The following is an 11,186-nucleotide window of genomic DNA, read 5'->3' as shown; positions in this document are numbered from 1 at the left end:
ATGGTGTAATTTAAGGCATGCTGAATTGTGAATCTCTGTGACTGGTGAATAAGTGCCTCAATGAAGCTGGCTGCGTTGATCCTGGCCAGTGCTTCTCAATTTCCCCTCCTTGTTGTGCCAGTGACACACCATTGTCCAGACTCATTTTAATCTTCAGAGTTTACTGTGCTCCCAAAAGTTGTGTCAGTTCATGGACTATTCTGCATAGTATTTTCTTTGTGCAAATGCTCACATTCTGCTCTCATAGCTTTAATTTTCAACTCTCAAGACCTCTTTTTAATATATGATACTTTTTGGACCTTGTTTTCTGATGGTCCTTTAAATAGTTTTTCATCAACTGATTGCCCAGTGGCTGGGCCAGCTACTAGTTTAATTTCTCTAATGACTGAATTACTTTAAAACTGAAATCAATGCGCAGAATATAATCTGTGGTTTGATAGTCTTTACTTGTGACTGGAAAACTATATCTGACCATAGGTAATAGAGATTTCTCCATCCAACCCTTTTCTGCAACATTTTAAGGAAGAAGCCCATGTGTTTGGATGTTTCTGACCTCCAAAGCAATGCAGTTGTTTAAGATACTTACATGATCTAAATCAGTGGTGTCCAAAGTGGGCCCACATGAGATGATATGGGGTGCCAGAAGGAAATACTACTTTAGTAATGTATGTATACAACTGATAAAATAAATATATGTACGCTAGGTGTGTGTGCTCAAAAATGCTTTTCTAATAGGGATGCACAAAAAAAGGTGAAGTTGTAGGAATCTTTTTATGTCACACAGAAATCTAAGTAATTGCTGTGCCCTGATAAATTTATCAGTGGAGACCACTGATCTAAACTATGCTAGGTTTCTTTTGTTGTTGTTGTGGTTGGGTTTTTTTTTTTAATGCAATAAGAGGATAGATTATTTGCTTTACTTGGCCATGTATCTTCCTCTCAGTTATTTTCCTGCAATAGTGTATATCTACTTCTCTTGATAATCCTGATTTCTTTTTTTTTTTTTTTTTCCTTCCTACATTTAAATAGGAGTCAGATAGGGTCATTCAGACTGCAGGGAATTTCTGCCCAGTCTAGTACTTTACTTTATGTATCTAACAATTAAAACCTAATTGTCGCCCTAATTTGCCTTGTTGGATTTCTCTGTATTTTTGAGCATCTTCTAAGCAAAGACCAAACTGTAGTTGTGTTGTGGTCCTGATACAAGGAATCTGCAAAGTGACCAGTTCTTAGTCCTGGAGAATCAACAAATGTGTTTTAATTTTTCACAAAAGAGATGAGCATTTGGAGGTGAATGTTGTAGCTGCAGTGTTGATCGGTAGAGAGGTCGGAGGGGTGAGGTAGCAGAGAAGCTGCAACATGAAAGCCGGTGAATCTGCAGCACCTGTTTTTTCAATACTGGTGAGCAGTGTCCTTGTTCACATAATGCTCATGGTGGTGGCAATGTTCTTTTGTCTGTGTAGCTGTACAGAGCCTGTTAAGCTACCCAGCTCTACCCGTGGACAGAGTGTACCTTTCTTAGTACCTTTCCTTATGCCTGATGTAATTGTAAACCGGGTCTTTTTGACTGATACAAGGACATATGTCATACAAAATATAAGCTTGTCAGGGCACAGCAATCACTTGGATTTCTGTGTGACATAAAAGCATTCCTACAACTTCACTTGGAGCAGTTCACCTTTTTATCTTTTCAATGCTTTTGAGCAAATTTGGATCTGTGGATTATAATTTGCTTACCGCAAATATGTAAATATTTGGCAGGATATTACAATAGTGGTCTATGAATGCCCTCATTAGGTCTAAGGAAAAACACCCACCCCCCCTCCACTACCCCCCAAAAGCAGCATAAGTTTAACTCTCTCCTCATAGGAGTTTTCAGGACAATACTATTTTTGTTTTTAACTTCCTCAGAAAAATGTCTTCTCTCCCTTCCCTGTGTCCCAATACTTTCATATGGTGTTCTTTGGGAACCCCATAAATATTAGAGTATTGTGTCAAAACCAGCCTACAGTAAATTTCCTCAGAGAATGAAATTCAGAGAATGAATTGGTGGAACCATAAAAGAAATTTACCTTTTTAAGCTGCTTAGGTCCTTCATACAAAAGATCCCAAGGAATTCTTATGCCTTGAAGCTAAGACTGCATCAAGGACATAGAAAGGAATAAACTTTACATCTGGTGCAATATGGAGACTCATTAAATGCTAGCTACATTGTAATGAATGGGTTTACATGGTAAATATAAACCTGGTTTACATTTAGGTTTAGGGTATTGGGTGTAAAGGAACCAAAATTATTTTATGACAAGTATGGAACATTTTAAAGGATGGAATTTTAAGGGCATAACTGAAACTAACATATCAGGACAAATATGTTCCTCAGAACAGGAATAAGACAACGTACTGCCAGCTTCAGAAGACTAGAGCTAATATGAGGCAATACTCAGAGTTACTGGTCTTTTAAAATTTGCTTCTGTTTACTTTTTTAACAGACCTTAACTGAGCAGTAGGGTTTATGCTCACTTTTCACTGAAAGATGCCTTTTGTAGGAAAACTGATTGATAGCCCCTGATTCTAATAGTTATTTATATTATTGTATTGTTTTATAGCATTACTTAAATTGTGTATTATATGTTATTTATAGTTTTATTTGGATTTCATGGCTACATATGGATACCTAACAGTCCATGCAATTTGTGACTATAGGAAATAGTAATCATGACTTAAGAGAAGACTATTAAATACAGTTTGATTTCAAAGGAAAATAAACACACTACAATAAATATATTCAGATGCTTTAGATGGACATACATTTAAATAGAAGGGCAGATTTTCCATTCTGATATCCTTTTTTTCTTTTTTACATCTTTGTACTGAGGAGAGACTACCTCTGAGTACTGGAAGCTTAAAAGCAATTTGTTTGGTCTTTGGTTCAGTTCTCAGGGGTGTCCACAAATACCTGCATACCTGCAAAACTGGATAAAAATGGATCAGTACACAAATAATTTCTTTCTGCAAATTTAGTGGGTTTTATGTTAAAATGTTCTTCTGGGACAGTAAGGATTGACTGAAAATTTGATCTATATTATGTAAAGCATATCACCTTCAGACTGCACAAGTTGCTTGGTGAAGCATCCAAGACTCCCATCTAGCTAAAATTCTAACATGCTTCTGAGGTCTTGCTTATTTTCTGGATTTTTTAGAAGTTAAGGGAGTGCACAGTCTAAAGTGAATTACCTCCCCTGTAGTTTAGCCAATCTCTTTCCACCAATAAGGGGAAGGAAATGTGAGTAGATGTAAGTGACAAAAGAACAGTTTACAAAAAACCCTCAGAGCAACAGCAGGTGAAAAACATCCGTAACCGACACTAGTTACTAAGGTGCTGAAATCCCAGTGACCCCGGGCACAGTGACACTCAGCTGGCAGAGCGGCCCCGCTGCCGAGGCTGTGGGAGGGCACACGGAGGCGGCGGCAGCCTTGGCCTCGCCGTCCATCTGTCAGGCGGCTGCAGCTCTGTCTGCGAGTGCTGCTGGCAGCTCTGGCGGCTGGTACTCGCTCAAGGGCTGGAACTCACGGAGGGATGATGTTCTACGGTCGGCAGCAGAGAGCAAGCAGCCGGCTTGGGCAAGTCAGACTGTGTCTCGCCTCCTCCTCCTGTACTCCATACCTGTCAATGCTGCGGTTCACAGGGGTGTGTCGCAGGGGCAAAAACAAGCACTGAAAATGGTACACTCTGGCCGTTACTGCTGCAAATTCACTCTGAAACAGTTTTTGATTGTGAAATGCAGCTTCTTGGGTTGCTGCCATTGCCAGTAGAGCCAAGAGGCAAGAAGCAAGAGAGGCAAGAGGCAAGAGAGAGCCTAAGAGTCAAGCCAACAAACAGGAGAACTCAGCTTGGGCGGGTCTGACTTGTGTAAGAGACCAGCACACCCGTCCGCTACCCGGTGGTTTAATTTCTGGCTGCAGGGTTTTGAAGAGACAGTAACAATTTTAAGCACAGGTAGATAAGAAATACAATAACATTGTATTGCTTTGGTTACCCCGAACTTTGGTTACACCAAAAATGGTAACCCGACAGGGGTTTATCTCACCCCTATTATTCAACTTCACTTGATTTATCTCTTCAACATTTGAAAAGCACAACAGAGCATAATTACACCTAAGAGTGTAGTTTAATATTGAAAACATTTATTTCCTTTGTTCAAAGGAGCTAGCTTTTGCAAGACAGAAGCAGTATACCTATGAGCAGTGTTTTGACAAAAATGATTACTACAGCTCATAAAACACAAAACTAAGATATGGAGTATGGGAGAGCTTAATGAAGTCTGATTTCACTGGCAAAAAACGAATAATCTGAATTTATATTTGTGTAATCTTTGGTGGGGTTTTTTTTGTTTGTTTATTTGTTTGTTTTTTGTTTTAACTGGTAGCTTTATATTTGGGAAATTTTCCCTCTCCCAGTGCACAGAAAGTCATGCACACAGCCAGTGGGTATTTAAATAGACAGTCTGATATGTTCTGTAGGTACAACTGCTAATTTTGAAACCTCATTTTTTGACTGCCTCTTAGCCAAATTAGGAATTAGATAATTGTGATGCAAGTTTATTCAACAGATACATCTTGATGTTATCTCTGACTGAGTCTGTGCTACAGACTCTTCTGGTGCACATGCCTTTTAATGCCAAAACTGTGTTTTTGTACCTGTGGCTTTGTTCATCTGTAGGAGAAACAGGAAAGCAGATTTATTTTACTAATACCACAAATATTTTGGTGGAACAGGAGTGATTTTTCAGTACAGTATAGCAGACTTGCTGTATTATGCTTTTTTTCCCTGGCAAGACAGAGCTACCTGTTTGCAGACTTAACTGTATCACAGCATCTTGTAATCTGTTTTGATTCACTTGGCAATCTCAAACTTCTTCCCATATGTTCTGAAAATTAAGAAACCATTTGGGATCAAAAATGCTTTTCTAATGTCAATGAAAAAGTGCAATCTTTGACAAAAAAGAGAGTTGAGAGTGGATGTGTAGGATGGGTCTGACTTGTGTAAGTCACTCCCTTCTCACGGGGAGAAGGGACATCATACAGGGAACCAGGCATCTGTGTGCTATGGAGGGAGTGCAGTGCATGAAAGCAGACGGGGAATCTGCCAGTGAATGCACTAATTAAACATCTCTACTTGCCTAAATTCCAGCAAACAGGTCACAGGACTGTTTCTGTTTCTTCCACAGGACTGTTTGTCAATTACAAACTGGAACAATGCTGAGGCATGGGATTCAACCTGGCATTCCACATCACTTGAGGTATAACATGCATAGCCCAGTTAGTTGACCTGCATACTCAGCAATATTGGAGCCATATTGAGAAAAGTTGAATATTTCTTCCCAAGGAAGGTACCAAGGATGTACAGGTGACAGAGCATAGAAAATGGTTTCAGGGTATCAGGACAATTGAACCATGAAGAGAATATAGTTTGCATTTTTCCATTCTCTGTTTCTCTTTGCTATTCTTTGGGAAAAAATACCAGTGTTTTTTTTTTTATATAGAAAAGAGCATGTTTACCCTCTAGACTTCAGGCTGTCTATCCCAGAACATTTTAAATGTAGTCTAAGTGTCATTAGTGATAAAATTCCAAAATGTTATGAAATAATGAAACTGGTAATGAGAGGAAAATACAAAAATCTATGGAAATTCTGCCTACAGATTTTCTTGTTTGTGTCTTGCTTGTTGTTTCAGCCTCTCACAGGAATTCACCTGGAAACTATTGATGACTTTTCAGTCATGATACCTCACCATGTCCTGCAGACAGACACTTAGAAAATGTTGTGTCTGAACATTGGCTATTAATCCCTTCCCTCTGCATAGCAAAATTAACCTAGGTGTTATGTGCAATTTTATTGGCTTCTACTACTAAGTAAGGTTCTGTGACTTTGCTCTGTAGCAGAAAGACAGGAGAGAGTGGCCAGGCCTTTCATTGGGTACAGGTAAGCCCTGATGTGAGCCAGGACACAAGCAGGGGCTGCCTGTGGGTGGTTAAGCTGTGAGTTAAGCTGTTCAGAGCAGCCTTTTGGTGATTACCTGCTGGAGATCTGATTTATACTACCAGCAAGACAATATTATAGGAGCAGGAGGGAAGGTCCTGAACTGTTCTTCCTCTGTGTTTGCTCAACGGCACAATGGGAAAACCTTAATCGTGTTTGTTTACCCACAGCCTAACCAGCTTAGCTGGCTTTGTTTCAGTTTAGACATCAGTGGTCTTTCAAACTGTACTGACTGAGCTACACTGAGTGGAAAATAATCTTGTTTTAGGTTTCTAGCCTGGGCCTAGATTTTTATAAGTCTAGTGCATAGGCAGTAGCAATGTGGTAAGTTAGGAGAAGTTTTAAAGATTTATACCAGTGGTATTTCTGTGGAGATTCTGAGAATGGCACAAGTGACTTGTGACCTCTCTATCTGGGAGTATACCAGAAGTTTTTCATTGTTGTTTTATCATGGGATTTTTTAAGATGTCTCTCCCATAAGCTTTGCTGCAAACAGGAGCATGGAAAGGCAGTGTTGAGGTACAGCATGGCTCTGTTGTCTCTTTCACACGGTGGCTGGGGCCTGCCTAGGATTCTTGCCCATGTGGTGACCAGAGCATTGCTTTCCCATTTTCTTCTTTTCTCATCCTCCCGAAAAGGATGCAAGCCTCCACAGTAGAGGGTCATGATGATTTTGTCCCTGTACTCCTCCTGTGACACAGAAATCACAACAACCCTGCTATTTAACTCACATTTCATTCATGTCATTAGGAAGGCTTTCCACTAGGTCTTAGAGCAGCCCTGCAACCATTAGAAAATATATTGGAAAAAAATTTAAAAGCCCCACCAAAAAAAGGTGTCATAGCTTATGGCTTTGAAACTCAGCCTGGCACATCCACTGCTGAATTGATTTATTTTACCATTCTCTCTATAAAGAGAGGACTAGCACACACTCAAGCCCACCTCTGATTTTTGCTTTTCTCCAATTGCCTTTAAATATCCAGGAATGAGTGAACATTTCTAGCTTGACTTCTGGCTGAGCGGATGAGTGTGAGTGCGCTGATTTTTGCTTTCCAGCTTGCAGATGTCTTGTAGAAGTGCTAGTGTGTGCTCTAGGAAAAAAGCAGACAAAGAATTGGCTTGTCTGCATGCCGCTGTCTTGTCTTGTGCCCAGATTTGGGCAGGAGGGTGGTGGAAGGGTTTCTATGCTTTTGGCTCTCATCCCCCCTTTGTGCAAGGACTCTTCGCATTTCAACTGTGAAATTTGTCATTCTTTTAAGTGCTTGTGCCAAACCAATGGTGATGTTAGGGAGGTTACAATCATGAACCCTGGCTTTTATTAAAGGATTTGAATGGGTTGCTGGCTGCTTACAGGCTCAAAACTGCAGAAAATAGGAATGGAGAGCCCATGGGCTGTATTTGTATACATTTATGTGTCATCTTCCCTGGTGCCAGGGTCTGGACATTCTGAATGCTCCTATTCCTCTCAAAATTTCAAATAAAAATTTATTATTTCTTATTGAAAAATTTCTTATTCAGAATTTATTATTTATTATTCAAAAATATTTCTTATGGTGTAGGCAGTGGATTTTATATTTTTAGATTAATTTCTCCTCCTTGTGTTTTAACCATGGTTTATACTTTGGGTGAAAGAAGCAACTCATTCCTCTTGGGTCTAAAATACCTTTTGGGAAGGCTTTTTGTGATCCCTTCCTTTTCTGTTCTTTAGCTATGGATGTCAAGTCCCATCCCCATCCCACTGTAGTACAATTAATTATTTCTTCTTTTAACTCTGGCATGTAAAAATTCCTCTCTCTTTTCTTTCCTGTGGTCAGGGTAGTGTGAAATTACATCACATTAACAGGGTACCAGGGTGCATAGGTGGGGCACAAGGAAAGCCAACCTGTTGTAAGGTAGTTAAGGGCTGACAAAAGGTCCAAGTGAGGCTGGGGTCACACCCTGTCAATTGAAGGAGTTACCTCAGAGGAGCTGGTGGTAGAAATAATCCTGTGGACCATTTTTCTAGAAAACACAACATTATAAAAATGCACATTTAACTGAGTCTCTAAAGGGTGATATGATAAGAACAAAACAGCTGCAAAGGTTTATATTTATCTTTGATGTACTGTCTTATTGCAACATGTGGCATATGTAAAAGTTTTCTTAAGAAAGGATGTTCTTTGATGTTTGATCTTTGTATGCTTTCAAGCCTAATCAACAAGAAGGGAGATTTAATCTGTGAAACAGATAGCAGCTAACAAGCAAACTCTAAATGATGCCCATGTACCAGAAAAATAAATTCTTGTTTAAGTTTAGGGCATGACATGCTTCAATGATCTCAGATCTAGGGGGAGGTTTAACAAGGCTAGGGAAGAAACGATGTTTGCTAATATTGGACACAAAGAATGCAGAATTTATGTGACATCTGGTAGAACTCCCAAGATAAGGGAGAAACTAATAAAGCCAACTCAGCAACTGTGCTGAAATTAGCTCTGACTGGGTAAAAGGTAATTCCTGCAGGGGAACCTGAGACCACCAGCTCAGACCGCATACCCAAGAAACCCACTGACTCAAGAGAAGAGTAAGAATGAGCAGACAGACTAATTAGCATGAGAAGCAAGAGAATCATTACCCAGTAGAAGATAGGACATTAATTAATAAGAACTATGTAACAAATTTGTATTGTGGCATTGTGGCATATTCCTTTGTTTACTAAAAATGTATCAATACTAGACAGCTTTAATAGGTGAAATGCTTGATTTGTGGAATGCACCAGGCATCCAGGCTTATGCAACCTTGAAATAAACAATCAATGCCCCTCTAGAGTGTAATTATTGGCTTGTTGCACACCAGATAATGAATCAGTTTCTTTTGCAGAACAGTCTGTTAGTAAACAGTCTGTTGTCACTGAGTCACTGTACATGACTGCATGTCAAACAATGACTTTTTCTTTCCCTTTTTTTTTTTTTAAAAAAAAAGCTTTTATTAATGATTTTCAGTGTATAGTACCACTTACATTACTGAAAATAAAATTTTAGGTGAAGTCTTACAGTATGTTGTAACTTTAGGGATCACAAGACCATTAATCCACACATCATTTCATGTCTGATATGATTTCTTACTGATTAGGAGAATTAACAGGAACTGTCTGTTAGTGTTTATCACCCACTGAAGAATCTTAGCATTTGCTAATAGCAATTTTGGTTTTTCTGAAAATTATCTGTGCACCATCTTCATCAATGTCCCTTTGCTCAGGAGGTCCAGCATTACACAGATCTTTTTCATCTGCTTTTTCTAAGGTCACATGAGCACTTCCTAATTTTCACACGTTTTCAGTTCCAGTTGATGGTGAAAGAAGAGCTGGAGATGTGCCCATGAATGTATGTTTAGATGGTTTGTCACAAAGAATCACACATCTTTAGATTAGCAGATTGCTTTTGCTGAGCCTTGTGCATGCTCACCTTTTCAGAAAGGAGAAAAGCACTGTGAGGAACTTCTGCTGCTGTTGAGTGCTAGTGGCTTCATTCATCAGCTCAGCAGAAGGTTGCAAGACAAGGCAAGAGGTCACAGGAGATGTTTTTGTACTGAAAATGCTGTGGTTTCAAGTAGCAATGATTAGCAGTGGTTAGGTTTTCAACTTAAGGACAGACAGTTAAGATGTAGTTTTCTTGTAAGAAGGTTTTGTGGTTATTTTATGACTTTCAAAAGTGAGATCTAATTATTGTACCTTTCCATGGCCACTGTAACAAAAGCACTTTGCTCATCTTTAGGAACAGGGAGACTTCATTGAACTTTAAACTTTGCCGACTCATGTCAGTTTTTGCTTTCTTTTATTTTTTCTTTTCCCCTGCTAAAATCAATTATAATATTTTTAAAATTCATATTTTTCAAGGTTGTCTTTGAAGCCCTGGTTTTACAAAAATTATCTTTTCCATAACCAGAGACAAAGCTTTCCATAAAGCTTTGATAAGTGAATACTTTGTAGCCCAGAAGTTTCTGAGAAAGAAATATCAACTTTGTGAAATGTAGTGTTGGAAAGTCAAAGTTGCCAGGGTAGCCTTAGTTCAGGCCCTTTGAGGTATTAAGCATTATGATGCCAGCTTTAATGACATTGCTGCATACATTTTTTGCTACTTAAAATTTCATCTACTGTCATGCTAATGTTAATAAATCTTCCAGTGTTTGATTTTAATGGTCCCTTACCCTCCAACTCTGGCTGCTCTACATCCCAGGAATTCTCTATGGGCTTCCACCTTGATTGATGGGCTGTAAGCTCCCTTTGAACTTATCAGAAATAGTGTTCCTTGGGAATTCTCCTGCCTAACCAACTGCTGTTGTCTAACTCCTTGGAATGTTATGTACTATTTGCCTGCATGAAACAATATGATATTTACTGGACTTCTGAGGAAAATTCCAACCCAGTTTATGGCCAAGGGGAGGACTGACAGACAGACTGACCCTAAGCAGCAGTCCTGAATGAGGCTCTTGGAGCTCTGCTGGGCCACAGTAGCTGCCCCAGCACCTCTGTCCCATTGCAGCACCCCTTGGAATTCAGCAATTTTGCAATTTATAGCCCTCGGGCCACCAAAACCTGGCATTAGGGTCTGGGCTGATACTTCCTTCATCGAATCTCAACCCTCACCTGTTGAAAGGTGCAAAGACATCCAACATGAGTATTTCACTGAACTTGAGGTGAATTTTTAACAGGTATATACCTATATATACAGGTACATACTTCTTTGTGCTTATATGCATGCATGAATTGATTTAAATATAATTTCCCTTTGTATGTTTCATTCATGTAATAGGTAATACAGTGAACCTTACATTGAATTTTGTTAAGTTATACTTTTGGAAATTTATATTTAACCTTTTTTTTTTAACTGTGATGATGATTCTATAAGTGACATAAATCACTCATTAATGACAGATGTGGAGAAAGCTGGAAAAGTAAGGACGTAACTCCTTGGGATTTTTAAAAAGGAAGCCACCCTTTAAACTAAATAATTGTCTTGAGATCTCCTGACCACCTTTCACATGGGTCTTTAGCAGAGATAAGGAGTGCTGACACTTTTCTCATTATTTGAACCAAAGGAGTGACTGGTGGTGGTAGAAGCTCAATTGACTTGAGTTTCCTAAAACACTAAACAACAAAACCACAGACATGTA

The sequence above is a fragment of the Agelaius tricolor genome, unplaced genomic scaffold (genome assembly GCF_023055355.1).
Source record: "Agelaius tricolor isolate 1412-34295 unplaced genomic scaffold, bAgeTri1.0.p SCAF_27, whole genome shotgun sequence".
Classification (NCBI taxonomy): domain Eukaryota; kingdom Metazoa; phylum Chordata; class Aves; order Passeriformes; family Icteridae; genus Agelaius; species Agelaius tricolor.
This window is presented reverse-complemented; position numbering follows the sequence as displayed.